This window comes from Lontra canadensis, unplaced genomic scaffold, assembly GCF_010015895.1.
Source record: "Lontra canadensis isolate GAN:19392208 unplaced genomic scaffold, GSC_riverotter_1.0 scaffold6, whole genome shotgun sequence".
Lineage (NCBI taxonomy): Eukaryota > Metazoa > Chordata > Mammalia > Carnivora > Mustelidae > Lontra > Lontra canadensis.
In genome coordinates this window covers 26,248,616-26,272,046 of record NW_022631000.1, presented here as the reverse complement: position 1 = coordinate 26,272,046, position 23,431 = coordinate 26,248,616, and the positions used below count along the sequence as shown (strand labels likewise).

The 23,431-nt window shown below is 35.9% G+C and overlaps 1 long non-coding RNA gene and 1 pseudogene across 1 annotated transcript; both read left to right on the top strand.

The window, feature by feature from the left end:
* The first annotated feature begins 10,372 nt into the window (after positions 1-10,372).
* Positions 10,373-12,670, top strand: LOC116864777 (annotated as a pseudogene).
* Positions 12,671-17,421: 4,751 nt separating this feature from the next.
* Positions 17,422-20,971, top strand: LOC116864652. The gene is made up of 3 exons (XR_004382059.1): positions 17,422-17,822; positions 18,258-18,332; positions 20,944-20,971. It is a non-coding gene; the product is annotated as an uncharacterized LOC116864652 (long non-coding RNA).
* Positions 20,972-23,431: the final 2,460 nt, after the last annotated feature.

The window sequence follows — 23,431 nt, the reverse complement described above, 5'->3', positions numbered from 1 at the left end:
TGTGTCTCAATTCAGCCTTTTTAATCACTGTTATGTTCGAGTCTTAGTTTTTATGTTTTTAAAAGTAGGAATGATAAAACTGTACAGGGTTGTTGTAAGAATTAAATAAGATCATGCATTAAAAGCTAGAGATTTAGTTAGCTCTCAATAAATGTTAGGTCGTCTTTCCTTCCATGGCAGAAATCAAGGAATTCTGAACTAACATACAGTGGCAATATTCCTATGGGTGAGGGAAGAGAAAGAAAAGTTGTGTGAATTACATACAGAACAGCCTAGTGGAGGACTGGGTGGTGGGCACTTGTTTAGAGAGAGGAGTACAAAGAATTCCAAGGATTCATTGCTGATTTAACTTTTGTGATTTTACTTGGACCTGGCTTATTATCAGTACACTATAAAGTATTGATTTTTTTCAGTTTTATTTTTGCAATCACACTTTATCTGTACTTACCTCACATTTACTTTTGTAGTTACTCCACACGGTTTAACCCATACTTAGTCTTTACTGTTTGATTTTTGACAGTGTTTAGCTCTTTGATTTTAATTCCTATACTATCAAAACACTGCAAAATGTTTCTATAATTTTTAGTTTTCTTTCCTTAGATTTTTATGTTTTCTACATATTTTATATAATTTTCCTAAATAGTTTCAAGAATCCCAAAGTGGATATCAGATGCAACATACCTGAAGGTTTTTTTTTTTTTTTTCTCCCCTTTTGGCATCATTGTTCATCTGAGACCCTACATTTTAGAAATAAGTTGGTATTTATAAAGAAAGATTTTATCTGTATATAAACCTATACTCTATTTGTGTACAGATGAATGTAGCTATATATTTTTTAGAAACTTACATATAAATATGTATCTGTAGGTCATAAATTATAACATGATAAAATTCTAGGTTGCGCTTTACATACTCTAATTGCCAGTTGTCATTTGACTTGATTTTGTTTTTAACTTTTCATTTTACCAATAAAAGTTATTATAAAGAAGATAGAGACCTTAAATTTCTATACTTCAGCAAATAATTAAATATTATAATTAGTTTCAGTAACTAAGTAGTTTTTAAAATGTATCCTTAAGAATTTAAGTTGAAATACTCATAAAACTTAATTCTTAAATATATGTGTTTAATGTTTATACAGAATTCCTACAATCATAGACTAATGTGAAGTACGCTTTCTAAAGCTATTATGTGCTGAAACTCTGTGGTCAAAGGATGAGAAATCCAGATGCTTCTATTGCTGCAGTAGATTTGGAATAAAAGCTTTAAATATGTTTCCCAAAGAAAAAAAAAATAAACTGTATTCTAAAGCTACTTTTTCCCCCAAGTAAGGGGGGAAAAAAAAAAAAAAGTCGCCCTGGAAAAGCTTGTGAATGCTTTGTCATTTCTGCAAAACTGTGAGAACACCAAAGCAGCAGTTTACTCATCCTTGATTTCCCCAGATGGCTGAGTTCCCATTAACTCACCAGAGAATGAGATGCAGACCCAATGCCTTTACATGTCATTTTGACAAGACATAATGTCCGATCTTGTTTGTGTACGCCTTTCCCTTCTACCTTAAGCCTGCTTCACTACTGGTGGTCTGTCCGTGTGCAACACAGATGTTTCTCTCTCTCCACTGCATGCTTTATTTTTCAAGTAGCTTCAGCAAGCATATGTTTCCATGTGAGCCTGTTCCTTCCTTCTCCCAACACCTTCTTGTGCTACATAAACAATCTTCATCTGCCCCCTCAGATCTGGGGCACACGAGACTTTCACAGATGTCGATTTCTTTTTCAGCTTGTTTGCCTCTGGTGAACACGGTCTTCAGATAATGTCTCCCTTCCTTCTCTGTTCCAAATGACTCGGAATGCAGATTTTTTCCCTCCTTTCAACTCAGTTTCCTTCTGTGACCCCAGCATGTTTTCGTCCCCTTTCTTCTAAGTCTCTCTTTGTACTAGCTCTCCAGATGGGATCAAGGATGAGCTCTTCCTGCTCCTCATTTTATTCTCCTTACAACTGTTTGGTTTGCAGGAGCAGGAAGAGGCAAACTTCACCCGTTAAATATTTTACATGCATGGCTACCTATATTTTTATGATTTATTTCACATTTTTTAACATTTTTATTTCTGTTTGGTTGCTGCTTGGTTTTCCATTTTTGCTAATTCATTAAAAGGAAGGACATTGCAAATATATGTACATAAACACATCATATATAAAAACATGGTAAGTTACTTTAATATCAATTTTGTTTTCTTTTGTAAAAGAGGGATTTTACCTTCTCTTTCATTTATGCAAGACTCATTGAGCATGTACTGTGTGCCAGAAATTACTCTGGGTGACAGCATTAGGGTAGTAAAGAAAGAAAAGGTCTTTTTCAAGGAATTTATATACTAGTATTAGAGATAATAAGCAAGTATATAAAAGATTAAGATAATTATGACAGGATGCCAACTGAGCTAAAATATGAATGACAAATGGGAGATGGATGGGGGGGTGGGCTCAGGATAGTTTAGTAGGCGTCAGACTCTTGATTTCGCTTGGGTCATGATCTCAGGGTTGTGACATTGAGCCCAGCACCAGGCTCCATGTTCAGCTAGGAGTCTGTTCGAAATTCTTTCTCTCGCACTGCTCCTTTCCTCACTCTCTCTCTGAAATAAAACAAACAAGCAAAACAAAAAACAACAAAAACAGGAGTTGCATGTACAAATCAAGATGACTAGAATTTCAGGGGGAAGGAACAAGTGCAAAGTCCCTACAGAAGGATTGACACTGGTGAGGGTGAGAAACAGAAGAGAGGTCTTATGACTCAAGTGTCATAATGATCATGGCAAAGAAGGGAAGACATGCAGTGTTAAAGTGGAAGTCTGGAGCAAGATCACTTAGAGCTTTTGAAGGCAAGGTAAGAATTTTCAATTTTATTCCAAATACCCTGAGAAGCTATGAAAGCTTTAAAGCAGGAAGTAACATGATCTGACTTACATTTTTGTAATATCACTTCGGTGCTATAATAATTTCTTCCAGTGAAGTGAGAAGTAAGAGAAAGGCCAAACATATGATATGGGTTTTTTTAAAAATTTCTTTACAATTTTTTATTTTTAAAGACCTTACTAAAAGAAAAAAGTTTTAGATTAACAAAATTGGAGGAAGGTACAGAGCTTTTCCCCCACCTATCTTGACCCCTGCATTACCTGCATAGCATATCGCTGGGTTATATTAGTTATAATTGATGAATCTAAATCAATACATCAAAATCACTCAAAGCCCATAATTTATATTAGGCCTTACTCTTGGTTTGTACATCCTATGGTTTTGGACAAATATATAATATATATCCATCATAGTATCATAGTATTTTCACTGCCCTAAAAATATCTTTCATGCTCTACCTTGTTATTCCTTCCCCTTATCCCAACAACTACTGACCTTTGCACTGTCTCCATAATTTTACATTTTCTATAACGTCAAATATAGTTGACCCTTGAAACACATGGGTTTGAACTCTGCAGGTCCACTGATACATGGATTTTTAAAAATTGATATATTTATTTGAGAGCGAGATTGAGCATGAGCAAGAAAGAGAGGGAGAAGCACACTCCCCACTGAGCAGGGAGCCCAGCTCAGGGCTTGATCCGAGGACCCCAGGATCATGACCTGAGCTGAATGCAGAGACTTAACCAAGTGAGCCACCCAGGCACCCCATACATAGATTTTTTTGATAAATATAGTATAGTAAATTTATTTTCTCTTATGATTCTCCTAATAACGTTTTCGTTAGCTTATTTTAAGAATGTAGTATATACACAAAATACATATTAATAGACTTATTAGTAAGTCTCTGGTCAACAGTAGACTACCAGTAAAGTTTTTAGGGACTCAACAGTTATACATGGATTTCCAACTGTGCAGAAAGTTGCTTCTCCTAACCCCCCTCATTGTTCAAGGATCAACCATAGTTGGTATCATAGCATGTACCCTTTCAGACTGGTTTCTTTCACTTAGTAATTTAAGTTTACTCTGTATACATTTAAGGTTACTTCATATCTTTTCATCACTCAATAGCTCATTTCTTTTTAGCACTGAATCATATTCCATTGTCTGAATGTCCTATATTTTATAGTCAACAATCTTTTATTATGATCAACCATAAAATGATTTCTTTTCAGAGATGATTTCACTAACTCTTGTGTTTTTCCCATCTCTCCTTTTAACCAGCCTGCAGTATTTTTAGTAGGATGAAGATTACCTCTCCATATTTTAAATTCAAATTCCTTACCTTGACATACAAACATTTATGAAATTTTACCTTTTTTTTAATAGGATAGCTCTTTATTTTATTTTTTTAAAGATTTTATATTTTTATTTGACAGAGCTCACAAGTAGGCAGAGAGGCAGGCAGAGAGAGAGGGAGAAGCAGGCTCCCTGCTGAGCAGAGAGCCTGATGCGGGACTCAATCCCATGACCCTGGGATCATGACCCAAGCCAAAGGCAGAGGCTTTAACCTACTGAGCCACCCAGGCGCCCTATGAAATTTTACCTTTTAACTTCTTTCCTTACTTCAGGATATTCCCCTCCCAACACATTGTATTGTAACCCTCAGCTCTACTGAACTAAATCCCGTTTCTTCACCAGGTCTTGCAAATCCTCTCTGTTCATCTTGCTCCCACCCCTAGGAACACTCTTCTCCCCATTGCCCATTTGGAAAGCATCTATCCCCACCCCCACAGAGTCTTCTCCATGATGCCTTCCTGACCACCTCATGTGTGCTCTCCCTGTACTTTGCACAGGCTCTTTATAAAAAGCTCCCCAAACATAAATATTTATGAATTTGTAGAGAAGGCTGGGAAACCCTGGGGAGCTGGCAAGGACAAACATTATGAAGGGCCTTGAGGGCAGGTTAAGGACTTGTTGACTTTAATCTAAAGACTCCAGAGGGATTCTTGAAGAATTTCAGTGTGAGGGTAACAAGATCAGATTTGCCTTTTAGGAAGTTCACTGTGGCCATATACTGGCAAGAGGAGCAGGTGGGATGACAAAATGAGACTGGAAGCAGACTATTAGAGTAGGCTAGTTAGGATATGATGGGAGCTTAAAGCATTCAACACACACACATACACACACAACACACACACACACAGAAATAGTAGTGGAAATGGAGAAGAAAAGATGGGTTTCAGAAAGACTTAAACGGTTCCTAACCAATGAGTGGTGTGTAGGAGAAAGCAATTCAGTAACAGAAAGTGAGGCAGATAATAGAATCGAGGACCTTTCCCATTTCTGTTGAGGATCAGGGTGGATAGTGGTGCAATTCACTAATGCAGGCATCTGGGAGATAGCTTTTCACGGCACCCATTTTAACAACATTCCAATTTACATATTAATCCTTTGTTCTCTGTTGTTTGCCTTTATTTTTATCTTATTACAATTTAAGATTTCTGATTAAGTATAAATTAATTTTGAATCTCCTAACTAGTTGTGGTAGTGCTGAAGTAGAAAAATAAGGCATTTCCATATTCTATTCCTATAGCTGGAATATCAGTGTTCCCTAGGGGGCAGTGCTGTGAGAGAAGCGAGCTGGATGAGCAGGGGAACACACTGTTTAAAGACTTAGAAGAGATTAAGGCAGGGGCAAGTACAGATTTTTTTTTCCCCTCATTGCCTTACCATCTCGTCATGTCTCTGTTGTCCTACTATCCAATTCTTTGATTTCCACTTAATAGATACCCGATAACTATATCCTTAATATTTCATTTTCATCACAAATGGGCAATAATAAGCTTTCTTCAATTGATAAAGAAGCCTTAGATCCTTCTACCCATGTGAAACTTTACTAAAAAATGACAACCAGAAAAACTGGTAAACTTTCTCTTTTGCCATGGATTTTTTCTTTAACTGAAAAAACTCCGCACTGAGATTTGTTTAGAAAAGAGCACATGCTTTTTGGTTCCAATTGTTGTGTATCACCCTAACTTACTTTTGAGTTTGACTCCATTAATGAATCTGTCCATTTAAGACTTTTTGCAAACAAACATTTTCAGAGTATGAGTGACATTTACCTTAATAGGAGAAAGTGGGGGATTTGATAACATAAACCAAAAAAAATTGCCAAATCATTTATATTGATTTAAAAATGCATTCATTTAACAAATATTTATTGAACATTTATTATGTGCCTAAGCACAAAATTAGTGCCCTGAAGGAGCCTGCATTCTAGAGGAGGAAAATCACACAATTAACCAAATAAAGACTAAAGTAAAAAATAAGGCAGGAAAGGGAACAATCCTGGTTTATGACTGTTGTATCAGCATAATTATCAATAATGTTCCTTTACACTTTCTAATTTTGCCAAACTCAACATTGGGGTGTTGGGTGGGGAGAGGTTGCAATTTCAGCTAGAGTATCTGAGGAAGGCCTCACAGAGAAAATAACATTTAACTTAAGACCTCCAGGAGATGAACAGAGGAATACTGCAGACATCTAGGGGATGGTTTCCAGGCACAAAGTGCATTTATACCTGGTGTGTCTCAGGAACGAGAAAAAGGGCAGCACACTTGAAGGAGAGGATTGAGGATGACAGTGAATGTAGACAGCACCCTGAACGAGGTGGAAGCCATTGCAGGATTTTCAGCAAATGAGTAACGGGTTCTGATTTGTATTTTAAGAATATCTTCTTAAAATTGTGTGTGGGGAACAGACTGTAGAGAAGAAAGGATAAAGGCAATGAGACTAATTTAAGACTTAGAATCATCCAGACTAGATTTTTTTGGTGGGTCAAAATAGAGTGGTAGCAGTTGAAGGAATGAGAAATGGTTGGATTCCTGAATATGTGGATATAAGTGAAAGGAATAAGTAAAACATACTTTGAGTTTAGGTTTGAGCCACTGGAGGAATGGGGTTTTTTTTTTCACTGACATGGGAAAAACTAAGATGAGAGAAGGTTTGGTGGCAAATTCAAGATCTTAATATTAGATATATTAAGTTTGAAATGTCCATTAGATATCCATGTAGATGTCAGAACTGGAGAATCATTAATTATACAAATAATACTAAGAGCCATGACACTAGATGAAATCACAGAGAATGAGTGAAAATAGAAAAAAAGAGGTGTTTAGGGATCAATCCCTATAAAACTTCTATGATTACAGGTTAAGGAGATAGGGAAAAATAATAAAAATAAATATATATTCAAATAGTAGGGTTATGAATATTTTTTCTCCTTTTCTAAAATTAATAGGCAATACATTTTTGCATTTTAATAGTTTGATTTATACTCAGTAAAACAATTTTTGATTGCTCAGTGGATTTTGATAATTTATATAAACTTTAATACTATCATCAAATAAGATAATAGAATGTTTCCATTAGACCCCAAATCCTCTTATGGCCCTTCCTCATCTATTTCCACCCCCAACCACATGTAACAATTTTCTGACTTCTATCACTGTAGATGTTTTGCTTTTCCTTGTCATAATGTCTGCAATACACATGATTACATTTTGTTGCACTTATGGTCCTTGTTCCTATTGACTGTTAGGTAGTGTTCCTTTGTGTGAACAGAACAGGATTGGTTTAACGTTTTTCTTTTTCTTTTCTTTTTTTAAATTTTATTTATTTATTCATCAGAGATAGAAAGAGAGGCAGAGGCAGAAGCAGGCTCCCCAAGGAGCTGGGAGCCCAATGTGGGACTTGATCCCAGGATCCCAGGATCATGACCCGAACTGAAGGCAGACGCTTAACCATCTGAGCCACCCAGGTGCCCAGTTTATCATTTTTCTAATGGGCATTTGGGTTGTTTCCAGCTTTAGGCTATTCTGAATAACACTGCTACGAACATTATTGTATAAGCCTTTTGTGGATGTGTGTTTGCATTTTGTAGGAATAGAATTGTTGGACAGAAGCTTGATGTGAGCTAACTTTATTGAAATACCAAAAAAGTTTTGAAAAACAATGATAGCATTTTACAATCCACATGTAAAATATTTTAACCAGGAAATAGGGCAAATGTTTTATGAAAACAATTAAAACTGAGAATTATATAATTTCAATATTCATTAACACTCTTTATTATAAATCCCTGATCTAAAAATCTTGTCAAAATACTCTAAGTGGTAGTTTTTGAAGATCTTAACTGGCAGTTTGTAGAAACTGTGGCTTGATGAGTGTTGCTGAGACAGTCTGTGAAAAGACTGTTCATTAAGTATTGTATGCAAATTAATTAATAAATTCTTGGCTCAAGCAGAGATGAGAAGGAATTCTCTCAGCTCCTTGGCTTAGGTGGAAAGTTACATTCCTAATGGGAGTAATCACAGGCTGTGCTCTGTACCTATCTTTCAGCTTCCCTTTTTAAAAATTCCAGCTTCATCCATTTGAATTAAAAGTGTACAGACCTGAAGACTGAGTAATACAGACAGCCAGGAGAATGATCTTCCCCACTGACTTGTGGTAAGAAGCACAGATAGAATGTTCTGTTGTTGAAACAGCAGAGGATGCAGCAGCTTAGGGAAATTAAACAGAAGTCAAGGTGCCAGCCTGTCCTAGTGAGAGACAAATGTCCCCTGTCAGGAGGAGAATGTGCCTTCAGAGAGCACTTGTTGTGATGAGCACTGGGTGTTGTATATAAGTGAGGAATCACTGAATTCTACTCCAGAAACCAATACTGCACTGACTATTAACTACATAAAATTAAAAAAATAAAAGATGTGCCCCCAGATGTGTTTATTTAAATACTTGCCCAGTGGTTTGTTTTTCAGTGTTTAAACTTTTTTTTAAATGAGGATATAGTTTTCATAAACACCAAAAGTTGGATATTAATTACCATGAGGTCTTAAACTCTGTACTCTATAGACAACTCAGGAAAAGCCTGTCTTTTGTAGTTAAAGTCTCTAGTTAACATTGAATTTCTACCCAGAAACAGAAACAAAACTGTCAAATCAGTGATTCTCAACTTGGGAAAGGTGGAGGTGGCTGGGGGTGAGACTTTCATCTCATGCCCCAGGGTACACTTGTCCTGTCTGGAGATGTTTTTGGTTGATACAACTTGGGGGTAGATGCTACAGGCATCTTACTCATAGATGCCAGGGATGCTGCTAAAAACCCTACAGTATTCAGGAGAGCCCTACAGTAGAGAGTTATCTAGCTCAAAATGTCAGAACTACCACTGTTGGGAAACTCTGGGTCAAAATATTTGTGTAGGTCTGAGGAGAGAATATGTTTAAAAAGACTAAAATTACAGACCTGGCTTTATTTGCATATTAGGACACTGGGGTTTATAGCCTATTAACTAAAAGGACCTGGCATACCCTCAAGGGTAAAACTGAAGTAGGAAAAAAAACAGGCTCTGAAAGGTATGATGAGTTTTGCTTTGGTTTTAAGGATTTGGAAATGAATATTTCAGAGGAAATACTGGGATCTCAGTGAATTTGTAAGGGAAGGGCAAGTTGCTATTTTAACCTAGGGCAGTGCCTTGCTAAAATAGGAGAGAATGTTCTCTGAACCACACTACTGAGTAGCTCTGCCTCATTACTATCTATCATGAGATGTTCTTTTTTCTCTTCCAACATTATAAATCTAAAATTGTTATTGTTGTTGTTCACTCTGTTCATCCCATTGGACTGGAAGCTTAATGAAAGCAGGAACTATGTTGTATACTGTATGACCAGGGCCTGTCATTGTAAAAGTTGATATGGCAAACAAAGGCAAAAGAAAAATTTATTGTTTTTTGCCTACAGCCCATTGACAAGTCTTTGAAACAAGCAAAGTGACATTACTCCAGGAACTCAGGTGGTTGATGTTAATACTTTGCTAAGGGCAAAAGCTAATCTTAGCCCAATCCACATGATCCTGTAAGTCTACTTTAATGTATAAAAATTCCTTTGTATACTTTCTTTATCTCTAACCCCCAAGATACATGTTGGCAGTCATCCCCCAAGTATATAACCCACCAATATACAACTGAAGGGTCTCATGATCAAGGTTTTGTTAGATGGTAATGAGTGACTTTTCCCAACAACAGCTAGCCCTCTCAAGGTCCTAGAAACCTTGCTTCCAAAATTCCTTAGAAACCTAAACTCCCTCCCAACTTGAACGTAGATGATGGGCCACTCTTCTTGATCCCAGTGCAGCTCTTTTTGCCCACAGGTCCTGTCCCTGTGCTTTAATAAAACCAATTTTTTTGCACCAAGGATATCTTAAGAATTCATTCTTGGCCTTTGGCTTCAAACTGACGAGTGAATTAAACATTTCTATAGTTTGAATTCTCACTATAGTCCATCTACCCTTAATATCCCATAATCTTCATCTCTTGTATCATCTAAAGGGAACTTTCCTGAGAAAATTCATACATTATTTCTTCTTTGTTCTATCCATTTGAATAAGAAAAAGTCATCTCAAAAACACTGTTCCTACCTTTGTTTTTGAGCAGGAGAGAAAGAAATGGGCCTTTGTGAATGAAGGAAGATATTACCCATGGAGAGGAGTATGACCAATTTACCTACAGTGACAAGGAGAAAGATGAAGTAGATGGAAAAGTTTAGTAAGAGAAGAAAGAGAGCTGTGACTCATTGCACCTCTCAAGTCCCAATAAATAAGAAAATATTTCCATCTTCAAGTTGCTCAGAGCAGGGAGTCTGGTTTAAGATGGCAACATAGGAGGATCCTGACCTCACCTCTTCCTATATACACACCAAATATACAGCCATGTATGGAATCCATTTTGAAAGAAATCCAGAAAATGAGTGACCCCGGCACATCAGGTGGAGGGAAAAAACTCCCATCGAAATTGGTCACTACTGTCTTTGGGAAATAAGTTTAAGCATATATCTGGAACCCTTGCTTATGGGGTCATTTCTACTTTGTAAGTGACATTGTCATCTCCTCACATGGCCACTTTGCTCTCCTGGGCTCCTGGGATGGAACCCTTCATCTTTGGGATCTCACAATGGGTACCACCACACACAGATTTATGGGACATACCAAAGATGTGCTGTATGTGGCCTTCTCTGACAACCAGCAAATTGTTTCTGGCTCCCGAGATAAAACTATCAGCTGTGGAATACTCTGGGTGTATGCAAATATACCGTCAGAGTAGGTATCCTGTGTCTGGTTTTCACCCAATAGCAGAATGCCATGATTGTCTCCTTTGGCTGGGACAAGCTTGTCAAGGTATTGAATGTGGCAAACTACAAGCTGAAGACCAATCATATCAGCCACATAGGCAACCTGAACACTTGACTTTCTCTCCAGATGGATCCCTCTGACTTTTTGGAGGGAAGGATGGCCAGGCCATGCTGTGGGATCTCAATGAAGGCAAGCACTTTATACACTTGAGTGTGGGGACATCATCAATGCCCTGTGCTTCAGTCCTAAATGTATACTTGCTCTGTGCTGCCACAGGCCCCAGCATCAAGATCTGGGACTTGGAAGGCAAGATCATTGTAGGTAAACTAAAGCAAGAAGTTATCAGTACCAGCAGCAATACAGAGCCACCCCAGTGTACCTTTCTGGCCTTTTCTGCTGATGGCCAGACCTTGCTGTCTATGCATACAACCTGGTTCATGGCAAGTGACCATAGGATGCACCTGCTAGAAATATGGCAGAGTTTTAGGAATAAAACTTTTGTTTCTGACTTAAAAAAAAAAAAAAAGATGCTCACCAAGATCAAAAGAACAATACATGAACAAATTGAAAATTTCAACAAAAAGACTGAAAATATAAGAATGTATCAAACAAAAATCATAGAGGAATACAATAACTGAACTGAAAAATTCAGTAGAGGGGTTCAAGAGCAGACTAGATAACGTGGAAGAAAAGATCAATGAATGCAAAGAAAGAACAATGAGAAGCAAAAAAAAAAAAATACAGTGAAAATAGCTTAATGGATTTATGGGACATCATCAAGCAGACCAATTTTCACATTATAGGAGACCCAGAAGGAGCAGACAAAAAGAAAAGGGCAAAACACTTATTTGAAGAAATAATGGTTGACAACTTCCTTAACCTGAGGGCAAAAAAGAAAATTCAGATCCAGGAATCCCAGGGAGTTCCAAATAAGATAAATTCAAAAACTCACACTAGGATACATTATAATTAAATTGTCAAAAGTTAAAGAGAAGGAGAGAATCTTAAAAGCAACGAGGGAAAAATAACTATTTATAAGAAAACCCGCATAAGATTGTCAACAGATGTTTTAGCAGAAGATTTGAAGACCAGAAGGAGTGGTGCAATATATTCAAAGTGCTAAGGAAAAAAACAAAACAAAACAAAAAACCTTTCCAACTGAGAATACTCTACCTGGTAAAATTGTCCTTCAGAATTGAAGGAAATATAAAAAGTTTTCCAGACAAGCAAAATCTAAAGGAGTTCATCACCACTAGACTGGACTTAAAAGAAATGATAAAGGAAGTTATTCAACCTAAATAAAAAGAACACTAGTTGGTAACAGGAAAACATAAAAGTATAAATCTTATTGGTAAAGATAAATATACAATTAAGAATATTCTCATGTTGTAATAGTGTTATGTACATAACTTATAAATCTATTATGAAAGTGAAGACAAAAGTCAAACTATACCTACAATAATTTGTTAATGGATACAACAGAGCTTTATATGCTTAAATGTAAGTTGCTGTCAATTTAAAATAGACTATTATAAACATATGTTTAATATAAGCTTTATGATAATTGCAAGGTTAACTCTATAATAAACATACAAAAGACAAAATTAAAGAATTCTAAGGATAGTACAACAGAAAATAATAAGATCTCAGAGGAAGAGAGCAAGAGAAAAAGAACCAAAGGAACTGTAGAATACCCAGAAAACAGTTAACAAAATGACAATAGTAAGTACCTACCATACCTATCAATAATTACTTTAAATGTAAATAGATGAAATTCTACAATAAAAAAGAGTGGCTGAATGGATTAAAAAAACAAGAACAACTGCCACCTGAAAGAGATTCACTTCAGCTTTAAGGATACACACACAGATGTAAAAATAAAGAAATGAAGATATTCCATGCAAAAGGAAACCAAAAGAAAGCAGAAAGTAGTTATAACCAAACAAATAGACTTTAAGTCAAAGACTTCACTAACAAATCATTCTATAAGTATAAAGGGGTCCAACAAGAGGATATAACATTTGTAAGCATTTATGTACCCAACATAGGATTACTAAATATATAAAACATTAACAGACCTGTAGGGTGAAATAGACAATACAGTGCAGTAATGGTGAATTTAATACCCTGCTTTCAACAATGCACAGATCACCCAGACAGAAAATCAGATAAGGTAATACAGGACTTTATATATCAGGACAAAATAGACCAAATAGACCTAAAAGACATTTACAGAATATTCCATCCCAAACCAGAATACACATTCTTCAAGTGTACATGGAATATTTTCTAGGATAGATCATATGATAGGCCACAAATCTTAACACATTTGAGAAGACTGAAATCATACCAACCGTCTTTTCAGATCACAATGGTATGAAACTAGAAATCAACAAGAGGGAAGTGAGATGATCTAGAAATATGTGGAAACTAAACAACATACTTCTTTGACTCAGTGGTTGTTTAGAAGAAATAAAATGGGAGTAATTGATCCAGAAACATATAAACATAAAAACACAATATTAAATATTGTGGGATGCAGCAAAAGCAATTCTGAAAGTTTATAGCAATAAATGCATATAATAAGTTTGACCAAATAAATAATCTCAGTTTACACCTCAAGGAACTAGAAAATAAGAAAATGTAAAGCCCAAAGTTACCAGGAGTAAGGAAATATTAAAGACGAGAGTAGAAACAAATGAAATAGAGACCAGAAAAAAAAAGAATAGAAAAGAGAAGCAAAATGGACAAATCTTTAGCTAGATCAAGAAAAAAGACTCAAACTATAAAACTGGAAACAATATATCTGATATCAAAGAAAGACATAAAATCATAAGACTGTTATGAACACTTAATTGCCAACAAATTACATAACCTAAAAGAAATGGATACATTTTTAGGAACACACAACTTACCAAGACTGAATCAGTCAGAAAAAGAAAATCTGAACAGAGAAATAAGGCATAAAGAGATTGAATTAGTAGTCAAGAAAGTTGCAATAGGAAACTTAAGGACCAGATGGCTTCCTTGGAGAATCCTACCAAATATTTAAGAATAATTAACACCAATACTCCTCAAATTTTTCCAAAATATTGAGGTGGAGGAAGCACTTCCACACTCATTCTATGAGGCCAGATAACAAAACCAGATAAGAATACCACAAGTAAAGAAAACCATAGACCAATATTCCTGATGAAGATAGATGTAAAAATTCTCAACAAAATATTAGTAAACTGATTGATTTAGTAAGCTAACAAATTCAAGAACACAGTAGAATGTCGCAGCCAGCGCAACAAATCGACCAGGAATGTGAGGGTAAGAGGATGAAGAAAAGAACTCGAGAAGCAGAGAGATGGGGGTAGGAGGAGCACTGAGGAGGATGTCCAACAGTGCTAAGTTTATTCAAAGCATTAAGGCCATATATATAGTGATATTACAATAGGAGAAACAATACATCTGTGTCTAGTTAAACAACCATGAGTTCCCACAATAAGTTTCACAAGTAACTATAAGCAGACCTCGTGACGCCAAAAGGCTGATGCCAGTACAATTGTTCTGTATTGATACAGCAAATCTGAAAGTAATTTATGGGCTGTACTAGGGCAGCAAGGACCAGCTACGAACTTATGACCCCAACCGAATTGTTCTCATTTGTTTAGCAAGCGTGTGGGAAGTCACGTAGGTGAGCGCACAACACATAGCACAGACCCTTTCTCAGTGCTACTCAACTTTTCCTGTCCTAAACCTTTTGTTAGGTTATTCGGACTTTAAAGGAGGCACAAGTCAGGGCCTGGTTTGGTCCTCGTCTCAAGCCTTATTGTGGCCTCCCACAGTAGAAGGATTATATACCATGACTAAATGGGATTGATCCTTAGGATGCAAGAATGGTTCAACATACAAACATCAATACATGTACTACATTATATCAATAAAATGAAAGACTAAAATTGCATGATTTGTTTTAATAGATGCAGAAAAACCTTTGATAAGATACAATATCCTTTCATAATAAAACCCCCTAACAGATTGGATATAGAAGAAACCTACCTAAACTTAATGAAGGGCATATACAACAAACTAACAGTTAACATTATACTTAATGGAGATCAATTCAAAGTGTTTCCCCTAAGATTGAGAACAAGGAAAAGATGATCATTCTCACCAGTCCTATTCAATATATTATTGGAAGTTAAGCTAGAACAATTAGGCAAGACAAAGAAATAAAAGGCTACCCAATAGGAAAGGATGAATTAAAATTGTTAGGGATTTTTCCTGAAGATAGAATCCTGTATCTACAAGAGCACAAAGAATCAGTCAAAAAACTGTTAATCAATTTTAGTTAAGTGGTAGAATACAAAATCTGCATAGAAAAATCAATTGCTTTCATTTGCACTAACAATGACATATCTAAAAAAGAAAAATCATTTCATTCACAATAGTATCAAAAACAATAAAATACTTAGGAATAAATTTAACCAAGGAAATAAAAGATCTATACGATGAAAATTATAAAATGTAGTGGTAATCAAATCAAAGACACACACAAATGGAAAGATATCCCATGTTCATAGGTTGGAAAAATGTTGTTAAATGTCCGTACTACCCAAAGCCATCTATAGATTCAATGGAACTCACATCAAAAACTAGACATTCTTCACAGAAATTGAAGAAATAATCCTAAAATTTGTGTGGAACTACAAAAGACCCCAAGTTACCAAAGCAATCCTAAAAGAAAAGAACAAAGTTGGAGGTATCACACTTCCAGATTTCAAACTATACGACAAAGCTAAGTAATAAAAACAGTATGATAACACAAAAATAGACGCATTGACCAATGGAACAGAATAGAGAGCCTGAAATCAAAACCTGATATATATAGTTAACTAATATTTGACAAGGGAGCCAAGAATATCTAATGGAGAAAGGATAGCTCTTCAATAAGTGGTGCTGAGAAACTGGAGAAACACACACAGAACAACAAAATTGGAACCCTATTGCATACCACTCACAAAAATTAGCTTTAAATGGATCAAAAACTTAAACATAAGACCTGATAGCATAAAACTTTCAGAAGAAAACATAGGAAAGAAGTTCATTGACATAAGTTTTGGCACTATTTGGAGGCACGATATCAAAAGCACAGCACAAACAGCAAAAGAAAAACTTTCAACAAATGAAAATACATCAAAGTCAAAAGCTTATGCACAGCACATGAATCAGTGAAAGAAAAGGCAACCTACACAATGGAAGAAAATAATTGCATATTTTGTATCTCGTAAGGGTTGATATCTAAAATATATAAAGAACACATACAACTCAACAGCAAAAAAACCCGATTTGTTAAAAATAGGTAAAGGGCCTATATAGACATTTTTTCAAAGAAAACCTACAAATGGCCAACAGGTCACCACTAATCATCAGGAAAATATAAATGAAAACCACAGTAAAATATTACCTCATTTCCACTAGGATGGTTATCTTCAGAGAAAAAAAATATAACAAATGTCAGCTAAGCTGTAGAGAAGAGGGAAAACTTTGTACACTGTTGGGAATGTTAATTGTTGCAATCACTATGGAAAACAGTGTGGAGGTTCCCCACAAATTAAAAATATAGAACTACCTTTTGATTTGGCAATTTTGCTTCTGGGTATATATCCAAAGGCAATGAAATCATGATCTTGAAAAAATTTATGCCCCTGCATGTTCATTACAGCATTATTTACAATAACTAAGACATGGGTATAACCTATGTGACCACTGACAGATGAATGGATTAGGCAATCTGTACATACATTTTGTGTATACACACATACACTGAAATATTATTCATCCATAAAAAGGTAGGAAATCCAGTATGAGTGGACCTTATGGTAAGTGGAATAAGTCAGAGAAAGACAAATATGTGATCTTGCTTATATGTAGAAACTAAAAATTTCATAGATGCAGAGAATAAATAAATGGTTGTTAGATTTGGTGTGCAGGAGAAATGGGTGAATGGCATGAAAAAGTACAAACTTCCACTTATAAAATAAAGAAGTCATTTAAAGGTGGGGTGCCTGGGTGGCTCAGTTGGTTAAGCATCTGCCTTCAGCTCAGGTCATGATCCCAGGGTCCAGATATCGAGTCCCACATCGGGCTCCTTGCTGAGCAGGGAGCCTACTTCTCCCTCTGCCTGCTCTGCCTGTTCTGCCTACAGCTTGCCATGCTTCTGCTCTCTCTGACAAATAAATAAATAAAATCTTAAAAAGAAAGTCATTGAAAGGTAATGTACAGCATGGTGACTAAAGTTACTAGTGCTGCATTGTGTATTTGAAAGTTGTTAGTCGTGTAGATTTCAAAGTTCTCATTACAGGGAAAAAGTTTTAACAGTGTGTGATGATGACTAAACTGAGTATACTAATCATTTTATAATATATAAGTATATGAAACACCATGTTGTACAACTAAATCTCATGCAATGTTATATGTCAAGTCTATCTCAATAAAACTGGGGGAAAATAGGGGATGACAATGCAGAAAGAACATTTGATGCAGTTCCTTATTGATTACGTGTGGATACATTCATTGTTGAATTATCTGGCATATTTTTCTCTTCCTGGGCTCCTTGGAGGAAGGAGAATCGAAGTTTAGGTCTATGTGTTCTGAAAATCACAACTTGAAAAGTGTGTCTCAAACTGACCACCTGAGAATAAACAGTGAAGGAAACAGACTTCAGGGGAAGCTTAGAGGTAAGGGGATAGAGGAACCAGTAATAATGAAAGTTAATGAATGAGTGAAGGGGAGAGGAGGCATTCTGGATAAATAATGCAAATGATAGCAGTTATAATCATGACAAATTAAGCATGATAAGTCTAAGGATATTATCCGGGGAAAGCAACTGCATTTATATAGCCATGGAGAAAGAGAAAACCAAAACAAAAAATTCAGATAATCTTACCACGCAGGGGCTTTATACGTTTTCACTTGTGATATTATTTGTAGTTTTCTGCTGGGTTTAATGAAATACACCAAAGCAGCATCTTTGAAATTGGAGATTATCTAAGTGTGTGTGTGTGTATAAATATATATAATTTCCATTACTGTTCCAGAGAGGATTTAAGGTACCTGAATCAATATTTACATTTCATCTCTGCCCTAACTAAAGTCTCTGTGATTTTTTTTAGGTCTTTGGAAGATACATCACACATTCAGCTGCTCAGAGAAAACTATCAATATTTGCCATAGTGAAGAAAAAGAAGGTCAGAGAAGCATTGTCAGAACTTTTGAATGTTTTGTATCATTGGAGGAGTTAAGCAGAGTCAAGTACATTTGGCAGCCTTAGTGAAATGTATAGCTACTAATTTATATATATTATGATTAAAATTTTTATGATTTGAGAACTTGTGAAGACTTGTAAAGCTACAGGTAATAAATTTATTTACACATTGGGTAAATAATTTTCATTTAAATGACCCTGTTCTTTTATAATACCTACCAAGCTTTCTTTTTTTCTTTAATAACAAAAACATTTGTTATTTTATTCATTTATTTACTACCCTTGTTCCTATACTGAACTGTAAGCTCCATAAAGACGGGGACCATGTTTTTCTTCACAACTGTAAACATAGAAAATTACTCAGTACTCAATAAATATATAATAAATACATGAATCAAAAACTTGTTTAATTAGTGGGACTTTGCAGATTGAATATAGTTATCATACTTTGTGAATAACTAAGTGAATAACAAAGTGAAAAACTCATTTCTGGAAATTTCCACTGTAGAACATTATTCATGTTTTCATGTCATTAGCTATATAGAGGGTTTTGTTGCCTGATCAATACTTGAGTATGAAAACTTAAGGCATAGTAAACTCTCTTGTCAGCCTTTTACAAAATATAATTAACAGTAAGTCTGGGTTGATATACTGACCCTCAGAATTTTAGGAACTTGATGCCGAGTAAGTTGTTTAAACATTTTCACTGAAAAGTTCATATTTTGTTGTAGTTAGGCATTCACCTTTTTTTTTTCTTTTTTTTTTTTCTCCATAGCTAGTATATCCCACTTGTTACATGATTGGCTAGTGGTTAAAAAGGACTGGCTCATGTCTGACAACCCCTTTTCTATTTTCCAGCAGCCCTTAGTAAAGGCAGTACATAAAGAATAATGCTTAACCCTAAGATCCCTTAAATACCCTTCTATTCTTCTAAAATACTCCTAAGTCTATTATCCCAGGGGCCCCTGGTAGCTGAGGATCCCCGGTAGTAGGACCATTGACTGATCTAGGGCAGATTTCTCAGCTTAGAGTTGACTTCCCTCTTCACAAATGTCATTATTATTAAAGTGCTATTTGGGGCTGTTTTGGAGATATGTAGCAGTTTAGGTGTTAGGAAATTTTTCCTAAAGCTTGGAAATAAGGAAAAAAAAAGGAATTGCAAATCCTTTCTAAATATGTTAGAAGGGTACTTCTCAAAGTTTAATGTGAACCTGAATTACCTGGTGATATTTTTTAAATGTAGATTGACTCCACATATCTGAAATGGGAACCCCTAAACTGAATTAACAGCTCTCGGGTGATGGCAGTGCTGCCAGACAATGCTACACATTGTGAGTAGCAAGGTGGAAGGGCAAATTGTTGAAAGCTCTTGTGAAAGGCCATGTCACTTCCTAGGGCAGTGGTTCTCAGACATGGTTGCACATGAGAATCAGCTGGGAAGGCTTTAATAATCTTGCTGCTCAGGCCTTACCCAGTTTCCAATTAAGTCAGACTATTGGGGGGTAAGATCTCGTTATCAGTGTTTTTAAAACTCCCCAGCTGTTTCTAATATGCTCTAAGGGAATATAGCTTTGTTTGCACAACTGATTAGGGCCATTTTACAGTTCTGTAAACTGGTAAGGTATGATAGTTTTATAGCCCTGTAGGATTTTAACCATCTTATATCTAATTTGGTACTCAGTCCAGCTTTTATATTTTTCCTACTAAAAAAATTTCAGCTCTTAAATTTTATTTGGAATTACCTTTTCATCTCGCTAGTTCCCTAATGAGTTAAATAAAATTTTGACACATAATGCTTTGATGGTTTTTGTTTTATCCAGTCTATTAACATAATTACTCAGCTAGTAGCTACATTTTCTCTTTTGTTTGAGCAGCAGCCAATGTTTTCTGGAAGTTAGTAATGAATACATTATAAATAAATTCATTTGGGGTCTCTATAAACCTTCTAGCATACTTGGTTCAGCCCTCATCAAACCAACAATTAATTACTAGTTCAGTAATTGTTGACATACTTTATCTTAAAGTATATTTCTGGAGATCATATTTACACTCTGACCTGTGCCAATTCACTATCATTTGGAAGATAGCTCCCTCTTTTATTTACAGGAGAAATGCTACTACATAGCCATCAGCTGGCCTGGATATGAAGTTGTTTTCCTACAGTGGGGATGAGTTGGCTCTAGTCCACCCCCACTTTTTTTCCCAGCTTCTCCTTATGACTGATGGTTCCCATTTGTAGGATGTCAGGCCAGGGTCTAAGGGACTGCCTGCAGCAAAGTAAATTGGCCCACTTAGGGATCAAACCTGTGAACTTGGCTTCATCAGCACACTAATCCTAGCAGAAGCATGAGCCTGCCATTTTATCAGCTGATTGATTTCACTGAAAGTTATGATTTTGAAATTGTTCTGCTTTTCAGCTAAAGTAACATTGTGTTAGAGATGGTAAAACATTGTGATAGGAGTTTAAAAAGTATTATAAAATTTAAGATTTAATGAAAAATAGCTAAAAGGATATTTATGTGTATTAAAAATTATCTCATAAAGGGCATTTATCCTAAAATGAATTCATATTAGTCCCTCTTTTTTTTTTTCAGATTTACTTATTTGAGAGTGAGTGAGTGAACAGGGGGAGAGACAGGAAGAGGGAGAGAATCTCAAGCTGACTCCCTGCTGAACATGGAGCCTGATGCAAGTCTCTATCCCACGCCCCAAGACCCTGACGCTAGCTGGAACCAAAAGTCTGATGCTCAACTGACTCCATCACACAGGTGCCCCATCCCTTCTTTTTACACCTCACCTTTAATATGGTCTTTCAACTCTAAAAAATGAACTATGTCTTACCTACATAGATAAATTTACTTTTATAATGCACAGTAAATATGTACATATTAAGGGTGACCATAAAGTAATGACATTTCTCAGATGGAAGTTTTTCACCTTAGTTTTGTCCTTCTTAAAGGTTGGCCACCTATTCTGAAGATGTTGTAATTACCTAAAATATTTTTTGATAATTTTATATAAGAAAAATATTTTATTTGGAACTGACTTGATGTGATCCATTCTTTGAATGTCTTCTACCATGACAAGTCTTTATCTTTTGGGATATATAATATAGGAATTAACTGGGAGTCACTTTAAGTCCAATCTGTTGAGGAAGTTGTGGATTTAAATTGTTTTAATTAATTATAAAGAAGATATGTGATGTGATAATAATAACAAAGATACTTTCTGAAGTGGCTTATAAGCTGGTCTTGAGGGCTCTTCCCAAAAGGTAGTTTCAAATGGTCTTAATAGAATGGGAAAGTTAATGGAATAAGTAAAATCTGTCATTGTGAATATACTATGAAGGACATTATTTTGACTTTAACTTTTTTTTTTTTTTAAGATTTTACTCATTTATTTGACAGACAGAGATCACAAGTAGGCTGAGAGACAGGCAGAAGAGAGAGGAGGAAGTAGGCTCCCCGCTGAGCAGAGAGCCCAACATGGGGCTCGATCCCAGGAGCCTGGGATCATGACCTGAGCTGAAGGCAGAAGCTTTAACCCACTGAGCCACCCAGGCACCCCTGACTTTAACTTTCTAAGAGTACATTTTGTTCTGTTTTTAACTTCTTATCCATAGGTACAATATTTTAGCACTTTTTTTTTTAAGATTTTATTTATTTATTTGACAGAGATCACAATTAGGCAGAGAGGCAGGAAGAGAGAGGGGGAAGCAGGCTCCCTGCTGAGCAGAGAGCCCGATGCAGGGCTCGATCCCAGGACCCTGGGATCATGACCCGAGCCACAGGCAGAGGCTTTAACCCACTGAGCCACCCAGGTGCCCAGCACTTTTTTTTAAAGGTAGTATTGACATGACTTGTCCTAAGAATTTTTTTTTTTTTGCTTTAACTGATTATTTTGGAAGAAAAATATCCACCTGCTAAGTGTCAGAATGGAAGCCACAGAAAGATAGCATTTTGCATTTTAATACTTGAACAACTGGTTTTCATTTTTTATGTAAATACACTGTTTTTGTAAATTTTATTCTCATGACTATGAAATCACACCTATTATGCATCTTCCATGCATAACACACAAATGCTTATGATTAATGAATTGGTACATGAATTGAAACTTTAGGTATTAATCAAATGTTTAGCTTCCATGTCTTTTAGAATTAGAATTATTAACTCTTAAAATACAACCATATGATATAAAGAATATATCATCATATTTTCCCTCTAGCTGTGAAAATAATTGCCTTTTTCAAAGTATTGACTGCTATCAATGAAATCTGAACTCATCAACTAAATAAACAGTATTTCATAGAGAACACAGGCCAAAGGTGGCAGAGTATAAGTTGATCCCAGATCTCAAAAAACACTTATTTTCATCTACTTAGCATTTCTTCCTCCTATTTTGGTAACAACATCCCTTATTTCCTCTGAAAAATGATCTGTCACTCACTGGTCACTTTCAATGGGATTGGGGACAAATCTGGGCATAATCATCTGGTCAATCAGAATATTCTACCAATAAAAACTATAATAATTGGCTCAGGGGTGGGTCTGCAACTGAAGCTGAGCCAATAAGATTCCACTCCCAGAATGTGTCAGACATTTTGGGCATAAGATATTTTGCATTTGGATTAGATGAGTATTTGAAGTAGAATCTTTTTTTTTTTTAAATTTTTTAATTATTTTTTATAAACATATATTTTTATCCCCAGGGGTACAGGTCTGTGAATCGCCAGGTTTACACACTTCACAGCACTCAGCATAGCACATACCCTCCCCAATGTCCATAACCCCACCCCCCTTCCCCAACCCCCCTCCCCCCAGCAACCCTCAGTTTGTTTTGTGAGATTGAGAGTCATTTATGGTTTGTCTCCCTCCCAATCCCATCTTGTTTCATTTATTCTTCTCCTACCCCCTTAACCCCCCATGTTACATCTCCACTTCCTCATATCAGGGAGATCATATGATAGTTGTCTTTCTCTGATTGACTTATTTCACTAAGCATGATACCCTCTAGTTCCATCCACGTCGTCGCAAATGGCAAGATTTCATTTCTTTTCATGGCTGCATAGTATTCCATTGT